Raw genomic sequence first — 13,624 nt, forward strand, 5'->3', positions numbered from 1 at the left:
ACGCACAGACATTTCCCCTTACTTTCTAGGAGGAAAAAAGTGAGTGTTATGGAGGGAATGCCTACGGGTGGCATGCCTACTGATTTTCCTCCTCTAAAAACTACATGCGTGTTATGGTCGGGTGTGTGTTATAGAGCGAAAAATACGGTATATCACTTTGAACTTTCCCCAAAGAATCCTGGGAACAGTAGTCCCCCCCCCCCGAGCTACAATTCCTGGCACCCTTTACACACTACAGTTCCCAGAAATCTATGGCATGTTGTTGGGGGGATGGGGAGTTTGTGTTCCTCAGAGGGAGAGAGCAGGCCTATCACCAGCATGCCGCAACACACGGGGTCACTTTGCCATAGAACTTGCCCCAATCAGAAACCTATTGTGTCCACTGCTTCTGTGACTACCCTGACACTTGCTTGCCCATGACAGCAGGTGGTGGGGACTGGGGTAGGGGCATTGATTGGAGCTTGAGGCTGCACAGCCAGTCTTGCCAACCCCACATCAGTCTGTGTATGTTCAGATCAGGCCAGCAGAATTAAAATGGGCTCACCGAGTTTGTGTGTGTGGCCCAGAGCTCAGATTGGTGTCACTGCCAAACCACAACTAGACAGAAAGATGGACTGTTTCCTTCCAGGCAGTTGGGACAGAGTGGGTAGCCTGACTGTGGCACTGATTGTCAGAGCTCTAGGTCACACACCTAAACTCCCTGGGGCCACCAACTTATTTATGCTGTGCTCCCTAACATACATGCCTTGGGGGTGCAGTCTGTGTAATTCAGAAAGCAGGGCTGGCAAGTTGTGGGAAGCAGCTTAGAGCTACCACCATTGCATGAGGAGCCCATCCACAAGATAGCTGGGGGGCGGGCACTAAGGGAGCCTCCATTACCTGAAACCAGGCCTGTGCAGATAGTTAACTGTTCCCTCAAATCTTAAGCAGGACTTGGAGAGGAAGGCTGTCAATGGCTAATCTAGGGATGAGGGAGAAATTCAGTTTTGTTTGCATTTAAATGTGAACCTGCCTAACCCACCCTTCCCAATGTAATACACAACCTTGAGACATACACACCCTTCAAAATCCACTCTTCAGATTTTTGCAATGCAGTTTTCCAGCCAAGTAATGGGTACAAAATTCATATTCTAGGATAACGTGCAAATATTAATGAAAGCAACATACAAAATGCATTCTGTTAAGGGAAACTGCATGCAAAAATGTGTAGATTAGGACAAACGCATACTAAAATGCTGATGAATTTTCAAGTGGAGTATTTAATTTTTAAAAATGCATACACGTGAAAATATGGAGAACTGAGCTGATTGGAAAAATGAGAAACTGAAACTGACAAATGCATCCATCTACTAGTCATGATACCTGTGTACTACTGCCAGTGTCAGAGATGGTATTCCTATGAGTACCAGATGCTGGAAACTGCAGGAGGAGAGAGTGCTGTTGTGCTTAGGTCCTGCTTGCAGGCTTTCTACAGGCTTCTGGTTTTCAACTCTTGAGAACAATAAGCTGAACTAGATGGGGCTTTGGTCTGATGCATCGGGGCTCCTCTTGTGTTCCTTTCACAATAGTTCTTTTTTCTTGCTAGGATGTGCTGTGCTGTAACAAGGACTTTCCAGTTCTTAATGCAACAGTTTAAAAAACAAGAATTGTAATCCCCCAAATGTTCCACTAGGGTCCAAACTAGTAGTTCAGCAGCTACAGTACCTGATCCTGAGCCTAATTCAGAATATCTAGCAGCCTTGCAAATAAGCCTCCAGAGGTTACTGGCCTGGGAAGAGGTTAGTAGTAGCCTCGTTTTCATACGGTATACAAAGAAACAAAAAGAGCCACTGGCTCATCTAGTCTAGCATCCTGTCCTCGCAGTGGCCACCTGGATGCCCCAATGGGAAGCCCACAAGCAGGACATCATGAGCACAACAGCAAGAGGCGAGAGGAAAACCCTTCACTGCAACAAGCATGGAAACTGCATGGTAGTTTTTAAAATAAGTAAAAGCTCCATCCTTTTGTGATGAAGGAGAAATCTGGCTACAAGGTAGGTTAAATAAAAGGCTGGTATAGAGAGTCTTTTACAACTCCAAAGAGGGATATTTCTTATACAGTAACAAAGAGGACTGATACTTGACCATTCTTGCACACTTCCACTACAAACATTTTTCAGGAGGTCCATGAACACAAAAAATATGTTCGCTTTTAAGATGCTATTAAACTCCCCCCCCCCCAGCAATATAAACACCTTATGGTTACCAAAAGCAATAGTACAGGGGTGGAGACCTGTGGCCTCCCAGATTTTGCTGCACTACAACTCCCCTCACCACTGGCCAGGCTGGCTGGGGATGCTTGGAGTTGGGCGTCCAACATCTGGAAGGCTGCAGGTTCCTCTTCCCTGCATTAGTGTTAGGTCTGCCAGTCGCCTCCTCCTCCCTCGTAGACTTTTGTATCCTTATTCCTTTGCTATGCAAGCACCTTGAGCCTCTCTTGACCTTGAGTCCTGTTCTGCATGGCTATGCATTGTGATTTCCCAATTAGAGACTCTGTGGTTGCAATTTCTCCATGTGTGGAAACTAAAACGCAAGAGACAACTGCTTTGGTAAGCTGTGCCATCCTTGGTCAGAAATCATGTTCTCTTTTGCTTCGCAACAGTTCCCAGAGTTCGCTGGTTCTTAAGCCACTCGGAGAATTGTAGCTCAGGGGGGTGGAGGAATAGGGGTCTCCTAACAATTCTCGGCACCCTTAATAGGCTACATTTCCTGCGATTCATTGAGGGAAGCCATGACAGTCTGAAGTGATATGATACTGCTTAAAAGGCGTAATGCAGATGGGGCCTGAGACAAATGGGCACGCAAGCATTGGCAAAGGGCTTTGTGTGAGGCGTGGGCAGGGGTGGAGCAAGGTGGGTGCGGTGAGTGCAGTCTGCCCTGAGTGTCACCTCTGATGGGGGTGACAAAATGCTGTGTGGCACTAAACGTCTCTGAGAGACGCTGTGGCTCTGGTGCGCGCAGGCTTCCCGCTGCCAAAATGCTCCTCCTCAGGGGCAGGCAGACTCCCCGTTGCAAGGCACGTGGTCTCTGCCAAAAAAGCAGCTCAACAACTCTGGCTCCCCCTAAAAAATTGAAATAAAGGCAAACCATTTTTGCAGGCAAAAAAATAAATAAAATTCAATTGGGGGTCTGACAATGGGGGGTACCACTTGACCTTGCTATGCCACTGGGTGTGGAGTGCTGAACTGTCCACATGCTGCTACACACACACACACACACACACACACACACACACACACACTATTCTGAATTATATTTTCATCAGTTAGGCTCTGGTAGCTAACATGAGCATGGTTGGAAGAAAGGGAGAGCACTAGATTGAAAGATCGGGGAGTTCAAAACCATGTCCCTCTTGGGTGTGTGTTAAAGCACCCACTGATAGGGATGAGGGAGGCATTCAGTTCAGTTGGCAGTGGGGTGTAATGGTTAGGTTGTTGGATTGGAGCTGGGAGACCAGGGTTCAAATCCCCATTCAGTCACTGGAAGCTGCCTGGTGACCTTGGGCCAGTCATCATCTCTTAACTCAACCTACCTCACACTGTTGTGAGGATAATATGGAGGAGGAGAGCCATGTCTGCCACCTGAAGCTCCATGGAGGAAAGATGGGATATAAAAAAGCAAAGTCGAATAAATAAACTGAATACAAACCCATTGCATACTTCCTAAAAATGCAATTATCCTTTGCAAAATTTGGAAAGATACGAATTTCGGTGCAGTTCTCCAACCCAACCACATTTACGAAGAGTGAATATGAGGGTGAATTGTGCATACAAATACACAGAGTACTGAAAATAACATTAAGAATGCATTGTATTAGGGGAAATTGTTTGCAAAAATGTGTACATTAGTCAATGCTGAATACAAAAATAGCCCTCACACATTAGCCCCATGATGAAAGTAGGTGTGTGTGTGTGTGTGTGTGTGTGTGTGTGTGTCTTTTCCTCCACCTGCCAGAACTATCACATCTGCAGACAGAGTATTTGGCCAGAATTCCATAAGAATTAATATGGGACCTCTTCCCATAGCACCAAATAGCACCAAAGGAAGGAAAGTGATGTACCATGCTCATGTGGGGCTCAGCACATCTTTTTGACTGACCAACTGTTTTAAATTATATATAGATAACTACAGTGCTTTTTTCTGGGGGGACGCAGGGGTATGCATACCCCTATATATTTTGTGAATCTAAGTTTGGATTCATTGAGTGGCAGTATTTCAATATGAGTAGTAAAATGAGAGTACCCCTAAACATTTTTGGGGGGTAAAGCATTGGATAACTACAACTCCCTGAACATCTGGAGGGCATCAGGTTGGGGCAAAGAAAGATATAGCTATGTCCTACCTTATCCCCATAGCCTTGGGCTAGGCAGTTAAGCCTTTCCAGCAGAATGGAATGAAATGTAATCAAGTTCAGTGTCTGGTTTCTAACCTGAGTCATCAACCCCAGTGTTCAGGTGGGACTCACAGCAGTTGTGAAAGAGTCTTCAGACTAGACTTTGTTATCTCCAGAAGAGGCTTCTCTGCCTTTTTAACCACACCTTTGGCTTTTAACTATGTGTGGTCTTTTCACGTGGTTGGGATGCTTTAATGTAGAGGTTTTTATTATTATTATTTAATGCTGGCTTTCATGTGTGTATGTGGGAATTAATATATTTAAATGATAATAAAAGTCATACCTCGGGCTGCAAACACTGCGGGTTGCACATTTTCGGGCTGCGGACCACGCCAAACCTGGAAGTCCCAGAACAGGTTACTTCTGGGTTTCGGCGCTCACACATGAGCAGATGCACAAAATGACGTCACACGCATGCACAGAAGTGCCGAATCACATCACGCGCATGCGCAGACACGACACTGCGGGTTGCAAACGTGTCTCCCACACAGATCAGGTTCGCAACCTGAGGTATGACTAACTGTAATTAATAATACGAGCCCTGCAGCAGGGTGGGGAGCCTATGGCCTTCCAGGTGGCTCTTGGACTCCCAACTCCTGTCCTGCCTCTTAGTTTTTGTCCCTTTACAATCTCAAAGACTGATCCTGCTACACTCCTAACCATACCATCTGCCCCTGCCCTATGGGGTAGCCCTGCACTCTATCTGCGTGGGGCTACCCTTGAGCTTGGCTCAGAAACTGCAGCTAGTGCAGAATGCCGCAGTCCGGCTTTGGGCCAGAGCAGTTCCACATCAGCATATTACACCAGTGCTGAAAGTTCTGCATTGGCTGCCAGGACATTACCAAGCTAGCCCTGCATGGCCTAGGACCAGGTTACCCTTATACACCGGCCAGATCGTCTGCAGAAGTCCTGCTGACTTTCCCAGTTACCGGTATCTTATAGTAATTTGGTTTCTACACAAACTAAAAAAAATTTAGTGTAGGAACCACTAAGGAACACTGATCCTGTGGAAAGCAGGCAGGCACCTAAAACACTGATATTTTTTTCGCCTGCTGAAAAGGTTTTAGGATGCATACATACTGTACCTTTAGAGAACATTCTTTCCTTCAAAGAATTTTGGGCACTCTAGTTTAGTCCTCACAGAGTTACAATTCCCAGCGGCCCTTAGTAAACCCTGAGGATTATCTAGTCCAAACCAAATATGCAGCTGTCCCTTAGTGGGTTTGAACTTGCAACCTTGGCGGTATAAGCACCACACTCTAAGCAGCTGAGCTATCCAGGCTGAGGTGTGTTTAGCCTGAAGAAGAGAAGACTGAGAGGTGCTATGATTGTTGTTGTTTAGTCATTTAGTCGTGTCCGACTCTTCGTGACCCCATGGACCAGAGCACGCCAGGCACTCCTGTCTTCCACTGCCTCCCGCAGTTTGGTCAGACTCATGTTTGTAGCTTCGAGAACACTGTCCAACCATCTCATCCTCTGTCGTCCCCTTCTCCTTGTGCCCTCCATCTTTCCCAACATCAGGGTCTTTTCCAGGGAGTCTTCTCTTCTCATAAGGTGGCCAAAGTATTGGAGCCTCAGCTTCACGATCTGTCCTTCCAGTGAGGACTCAGGGCTGATTTCCTTAAGAATGGAGAGGTTTGATCTTCTTGCAGTCCATGGGACTCTCAAGAGTCTCCTCCAGCACCATAATTCAAAAGCATCAATTCTTCGGCGATCAGCCTTCTTTATGGTCCAGCTCTCACTTCCATACATCACTACCGGAAAAACCATGGCTTTAACTATACGGACCTTTGTTGGCAAGGTGATGTCTCTGCTTTTTAAGATGCTGTCTAGGTTTGCCATCGCCTTTCTCCCAAGGAGAAGGCGTCTTTTAATTTCGTGACTGCTGTCACCATCTGCAGTGATCATGGAGCCCAAGAAAGTAAAATCTCTCACTGCCTGCATTTCTTCCCCTTCTATTTGCCAGGAGGTGATGGGACCAGTGGCCATGATCTTCGTTTTTTTGATGTTAAGCTTCAGACCATATTTTGCGCTCTCCTCTTTCACCCTCATTAAAAGGTTCTTTAATTCCTCCTCACTTTCTGCCATCAAGGTTGTGTCATCTGCATATCTGAGGTTGTTGATATTTCTTCCGGCGATCTTAATTCCGGTTTGGGATTCATCCAGCCCAGCCTTTCGCATGATGAATTCTGCATATAAGTTAAATAAGCAGGGAGACAATATACAGCCTTGTCGTACTCCTTTCCCAATTTTGAACCAGTCAGTTGTTCCATATCCAGTTCTAACTGTAGCTTCTTGTCCCACATAGAGATTTCTCAGGAGACAGATGAGGTGATCAGGAACTCCCATTTCTTTAAGAACTTGCCATAGTTTGCTGTGGTCGACACAGTCAAAGGCTTTTGCATAGTCAATGAAGCAGAAGTAGATGTCTTTCTGGAACTCTCTAGCTTTCTCCATAATCCAGCGCATGTTTGCAATTTGGTCTCTGGTTCCTCTGCCTCTTCTAAATCCAGCTTGCACTTCTGGGAGTTCTCGGTCCACATACTGCTTAAGCCTGCCTTGTAGAATTTTAAGCATAACCTTGCTAGCGTGTGAAATGAGTGCAATTGTGCAGTAGTTGGAGCATTCTTTGGCACTGCCCTTCTTTGGGATTGGGATGTAGACTGATCTTCTCCAATCCTCTGGCCACTGCTGAGTTTTCAAAATTTGCTGGCATATTGAGTGTAGCACCTTAACAGCGTCATCATTTAAAATTTTAAATAGTTCAGCTGGAATATCATCACTTCCACTGGCCTTGTTATTAGCAGTGCTTTCTAAGGCCCATTTGACTTCACTCTCCAAGATGTCTGGCTCAAGGTCAGCAACCACACTACCTGGGGTGTACGAGACATCCATATCTTTCTGGTATAATTCCTCTGTGTATTCTTGTCACCTCTTCTTGATGTCTTCTGCTTCTGTTAGGTCCTTTCCACTTTTGTCTTTTATTATGGTAATCTTTGTACGAAATGTTCCTTTCATATCTCCAGTTTTCTTGAACAGATCTCTGGTTCTTCCCATTCTGTTGTTTTCCTCTATTTCTTTGCATTGCTTGTTTAAGAGGGCCTTCTTGTCTCTCCTTGCTATTTTTTGGAAATCTGCATTCAATTTCCTGTATCTTTCACTATCTCCCTCTCATTTTGCTTGCCTTCTCTCCCCCACTATTTGTAAGGCTTCGTTGGACAGCCACTTTGCTTTCTTGCATTTCCTTTTCATTGGGATGGTTTTCGTTGCTGCCTCCTGTATAATGTTACGAGCCTCCATCCATAGTTCTTCAGGCACTCTGTCCACCAAATCTAAATCCTTAAACCTGTCCCTCACTTCCACTGTGTATTCATAAGGGATTTGACTTAGATTGTATCTTACCGGCCCAGTGGTTTTTCCTACTTTCTTCAGTTTAAGCTGGAATTTTGCTATAAGAAGCTGATGATCTGAGCCACAGTCAGCTCCAGGTCTTGTTTTTGCTGACTGTATAGAGCTTCTCCATCTTTGGCTGCAGAGAATATAATCAATCTGATTTCGATGCTGCCCATCGGGTGATGTCCATGTGTAGAGTCGTCTCTTGTGTTGTTGGAAAAGCGTGTTTGTGATGACCAGCTTGTTCTCTTGGCAGAACTCTATTAGCCTTTGCCCTGCTTCGTTTTGAATTCCAAGACCAAATTTGCCAGTTGTTCCTTTCCTATGATAGCCATCTTCAAATATCTGAGGGGCTGTCGCATGGAAGATGGAGCAAGCTTGTTTTCTGCTGCTCCAGAGGGTGGGATGTGGACAAATGGATTCAAATGACAAGAAAGGAGATTTTTAGTTACAATTAGGAGGAACTTTCTGACCATAAGAGCTATTTGACAGCGAAACGGACTCCCTTAGGACTCTCCGCTGGATGTTTTTTTAACAGAAGTTGGATGGCCATCTGTTAGGGATGCTGTAGGTGCGAATCCTGCACTGCTGAGGGTTGCACTAGATGACCGCTGGGGTCCTTTCCACAGTCCTATGATTCTATGGAAACATCTATAAGGCCACAGGCTTCCTGCTTCTGCCCTATGTCCAGAGTTGCAGCCTGTGGCATCCTAGCCATGGGCAAAAGGCGCTGCCACCCATCTGTTTTGCCAAAACCTCTCTTCTAAGCAATTAAGATCTCTGGGCAGAAATAGCGGTGGGGGGGAAACAGCAGCAGCCATAGATTCTGCTTCGGTCTGTTTGTAGAGAAGGCAGCTGAGATGCAGATGAAAGCTATTGATTTCACCAGGAGGAAGCAAAAAATGCTGAAGCTTCAGGGATCAACCTTCAGCAAACTGCATAAGCGCGCAGGATGTCACCGCCTCTAAATGAAGCTGAAAAACCTTGATTAATTAGTGGAGTCCTTGAAGAAAATTAACGAAGGCTGCCCAGTCTGCCGGTTAAGCAAAGGCATTTTTCAGCACTGCAGTACCCAAGGAAAGGGGCAAAAAATCAGACAAGAGTTGAGTTGTGGTTGGGAGAGGTATATAATTCAGCATTTTATGTAGGAACTCCTTTTTGCTTCACATCTCAATAAACTTTGCAGTTTCAGTATGGCAGGCTCATATCCTTACTACCGATAAAATGCCCATTGTTAATGGGTGGAACTCGTGTGAGGAAAGGGCTGCCTTGTTACAAGGATCCAGAAAGTGCCATGAATCTCCCTGCAGAGACCTACTGCACCCTTGCAAGGAAGGATTCCTACTGTTCATGTGTGCATTCCTTTTTCACCATGGCCCTCAACAGGCAAAAAAGAGGTATCTAACTTATACTTCAGGGGTGGGGGATGTTTCTGTCCCCCAGCCCTGCAGGCCAACTTTGATAGGTGGGTGGGACAACCCACCTGCCAAACACCCAGCATCATTATAACATCAGATGACTGACAATTGGTCAACCTATCAAAGTCCCTTGCGCAACAGTTCCCAAGTGAGAGCCAGTGTGGTGTAGTGGTTGAGAGCGGTAGATTCGTAATCTGGGGAAACGGGTTCGCGTCTTCGCTCCTCCACATGCAGCTGCTGGGTGACCTTAGGCCAGTCACACTTCTCTGAAGTCTCTCAGCCCCACTCACCTCACAGAGTGTTTGTTGTGGGAGAGGAAGGGAAAGGAGAGTGTTAGCCGCTTTGAGACTCCTTCGGGTAGTGATAAAGCGGGATATCAAATCCAAACTCTTCTTCTTCTTCTTCAAGTGCCAAACACCCAGCTGGCTGTCAGGCACCAGGGAACCGCAACACAAGGGGCTTGGTCAAACCCGTGCTCCAGCATAAGCCTGGCAAATCTGCCGTCAGCAAGGCTTGGCTCGGTAGTGGTCCTGTGGAATGCCCTCCCACCAGATGTCAAAGAGAACAACTACCAGACTTTTAGAAGACATCTGAAGGTAGCCCTGTTTAGAGAAGCTTTTAATGTTTGATGCATTACTGTATTTTAATATCTTGTTGGAAGCCGCCCAGAGTGGCTGGGGAAGCCCAGCCAGATGGGTGGGGTATAAATAATTTATTTATTATTATTATTATTATTATTATTATTATTAGCTGCATGACCAAGTTCCCTGGACAGAACTGTCACGCAGCCGATCCCTGCAGAAAGCAGGCTTGAAGTCACTGCCCGCCAGCTGACCAGCCCTGCCTTTTTCAGGGAGTGGCTGTGCAATGGAGTTCTCCATGAGGAACCTGGTCACACAGCTGGTCCGGCCTTGTCTATCCCTGCCCCACACCTGACATCATATACGGCACTAGGTGGGCGTGTTCAGCGGACAGCAGCCTAATGCGGCAAACTGGGATCCCTGCTGGGCCAAATGTGGTTTTCCACACTTGTTATACTTCCAAATTAATATGATTTTTCAATGGTGTGTGTGCTGTTTTTATTTAGTTTTAAATTGCATTAAATGTATTCTTTGTTTATGATGACAAAAAGTTATGGCGTATCAATAATTAATATAATATAATATTACTTATCTTGTTTTAACCTACCCTGAGACCTTGTGATAAAGGTTGAGTGATAAATCTAATAAATAACAATATCTGGAGGGCCGCAGTTTCCCCATCTGTGGTTGGAATGCTTGCCTTAAAATACAAAACGAACTGGTCTCCCACTCCAAATCACAGCATCATATTTTCTCCCTTACGCCTTCCAGTTTCCAAGATAGAGCGGCAAAACTACATTTGACGCTGCTGCCAATTAGCAAAGGCAATAATGGTCACAATTTGTCATTAATAATTTTCACCAAAATGCATTTGTTGTCCTCATTGCTACCATCGTAAAAAACTGTTGGTGCTCTGGAAACACCACGACCCTTCTTTATTGCACAAACATTATTGTGGCCAAATGTAAATAAATCAAAGGGTTTCAAGGTTGCAAAGCTTGCTTTTGCTCTTGTCTGTGTCTTTCTTTATCCTTGGGCCCTAATGAGACTGTTTTTGCTAACGAGTTTGCACCAGTCCTGTTGATGTTAATGGCCTGCTCATTAGCAAGTGGAGATGCCTTTGAAAGGAAATGTGTAATATGCTTCAGGAGCTGCAGTGCCTGAAGTGCAGGAGGTCATCGCGAGAGCCCCCACTGTCACACCCACAAGGAGACCCCCAAAATGCAGGCAGCTGTGTCAATCCATTCCTTATTATGACGGATATAGCAAAGAGTCATAGTACAATGCACAGGTTTTTTTAGGAGCATCTGACAGTCATAGAATAAGAAGGTAGCAAAAGGTGTGGTGCAACAGCAAAGATCATTCATTGTGGGACTTAAGGGTTAATTCTGTGGTTTATAAGGCAACTAACCAAGGGGCAGTGACATTGGAGGTGTTGCTTGGCAAGCAGAATGGAATGATTCTCACTGAGGTAACACACACTCTGATTAGCTGAGTAGTTCTGAGGGAGTTTTCCTCTGTTTGTATAGTTGAATATCTCCCTGCTACGCACAAGGCCTGGAGTAAGAAAGTCAAGACCCTTTCGTTCTTTTCTCCTCAAATTATACATTTGTTTTTATTCAGATTCCTCAGTAAAGTGTTAGCAGGGTTTTTATTCTCTCTGAACTCTGCATTATTTAAGTGACTTTGCTAACAGTACAGTAACATGGCTCCCTTTGTCCCTGAACATTGCCCATGCTGTCAGGGACCGTTGGGAGTTGTAGTCCAAGAGACCACAGATTTCTCCTCTCTGCTCTAACCACTACATCAAATTGGCGCTTGTAGCAAGAGAACTCACAACCTAGTGGTGTTTAATTTTATTATAATAATAATAATAATGGTGTGTTTAATCGAAGAAGAAGTTATTTTTTAAAAATAATATGTATATATGCATCAAATAAATATAAATGATAATAATGGGTGGAATCCAACGTACTACTAAGTGAAAATTCTGTTTGTGAAAGGATTTATGCTCACCCAAAACGGGGGAAGAATTGATGCTTTTGAATTATGGTGCTGGAGGAGACTCTTGAAAGTCCCATGGACTGCAAGAAGAACAAACCTATCCATTCTGAAGGAAATCAGCCCTGAGTGCTCACTGGAAGGACAGACCCTGAAGCTGAGGCTCCAATACTTTGGCCACCTCATGAAAAGAGAAGACTCCCTGGAAAAGACCCTGATGTTGGGAAAGATGGAGGGCACACGGAGAAGGGGACGACAGAGGACGAGATGGTTGGATAGTGTTCGTGAAGCTACCAGCATGAGTTTGACCAAACTGCGGGAAGCAGTGGAAGACAGAAGTGCCTGGCGTGGTCTGGTCCATGGGGTCACGAAGAGTCGGACACGACTAAACGACTAAACAACAACAACAACAAAACGGGGGGTGGGGGTAAAAAGGCCACAATCTGCTCCACGTACATCAGCAGAGGGCAGGCTATTACAAAAAAGAGGGATGCCACTGGATGCAGCAGAACTTTCAGCAGGGTTGGGTAGGGTTGCCAGGTCAGGAGCATCCAAGGCTGAGATTTCAGGACCCAATTGTGAAACCTAGGGGCAGCCTCTGGTGATGATAATGAAGGCCAACTCTTGGTGAAGTTACGGGGGGGGGGGGGGCAGACCCTGGTGATGCCATTTAGCATGGCACAAGAAGCATGGACCACAGAGCATGCCATTCAATTTTTTTAAAAAACCCAAAGTTTAACAAATGAGCAGATAGGTCATGGTTGGAAATTAAGATAGAAACCTTAGCTAAAGTGGGTGTTCCCACCTTTCAGTTAAAGTAAGGGGACCCGTTCCTTCTCACCTGCTTAGGGTGCCTAGGTAGTCAGTTTTTAATCTAGCCGACTTGCTTTTGGCCAGAAGGGTTTAAATGCTCTTGCCAGGTTGAAGGTTACAAGCTGCATGCCTAATGAAGAATATTTTTTTAAGGCACTTTCAGCCACTTGGGAGATTCAAGCCGTTCACCTGCCACCTAGAGGAGGTCAGACAAACCTGGAGATTCCAGGTCATCTCTGGAGGTCTGGCAACCCTGCTGTTCCAGCATCCTGTTCCCAGAGAGGCCAACTGGATGCCTGCAGGGAAACACACAAGCAGGATTGGAGCACAAGAGCCCTCTATCCTCCTGTGGTTTCCAGCAACTGGCATTCAGAAGCACTGCTGCCTCCAACTGTGGAGGACAGAGTATAGCCATTGTGGCTAGTAGCCACTGATATCCTCCTTGAAATTGTCCAGTCCTCTCATAAAGTCATTCAAGTGGGTGGTTCTCACTGCCTCATGTGGAAGTGAGTTCCATAGTTTAACAATCCACTACAATACTTTTTAAAAAAATCCGTCCGGAGGGGTGGATCACACGTTTAGGCTGCAATCCTTAGCGTGTGGTGAAGAAGGATGTCACAGGCATGCAGGACAGCAGTCTCCCTCTTTGCAGCTGTGAGATGTTGGGACCGTCCCTTTTCCATCTGCACAGCGAGTGCCAGAAGTGGCAGAAGGCTGAAGGCCCTTGGATGACACGGAGTTGGCTACATGTTGAGAATTGTCTCTCTCTTACACACTCTGTACGTGCGCAAAGGGGCCTATCTCTGAATTGTCCTGACACAATCTCTTTTCCACATGCTGTGCCAAAAGCGTGGCTCCCCCCCCTTCTCCCCCCACCCCTTGCAAGCTTCCAGTATATTTAGCTGTGGTGGAACCTTCTACCTTTCCTTATATAGCAGAGGCCAAAAGGATTTCTCACTCTCCTTATTAATAGGCGGAGCAGAGTTT

Source organism: Podarcis tiliguerta (assembly GCF_965153285.1).
Source record: "Podarcis tiliguerta genome assembly, chromosome: 8".
In the NCBI taxonomy this organism is placed as follows: Eukaryota; Metazoa; Chordata; class Lepidosauria; order Squamata; family Lacertidae; genus Podarcis; species Podarcis tiliguerta.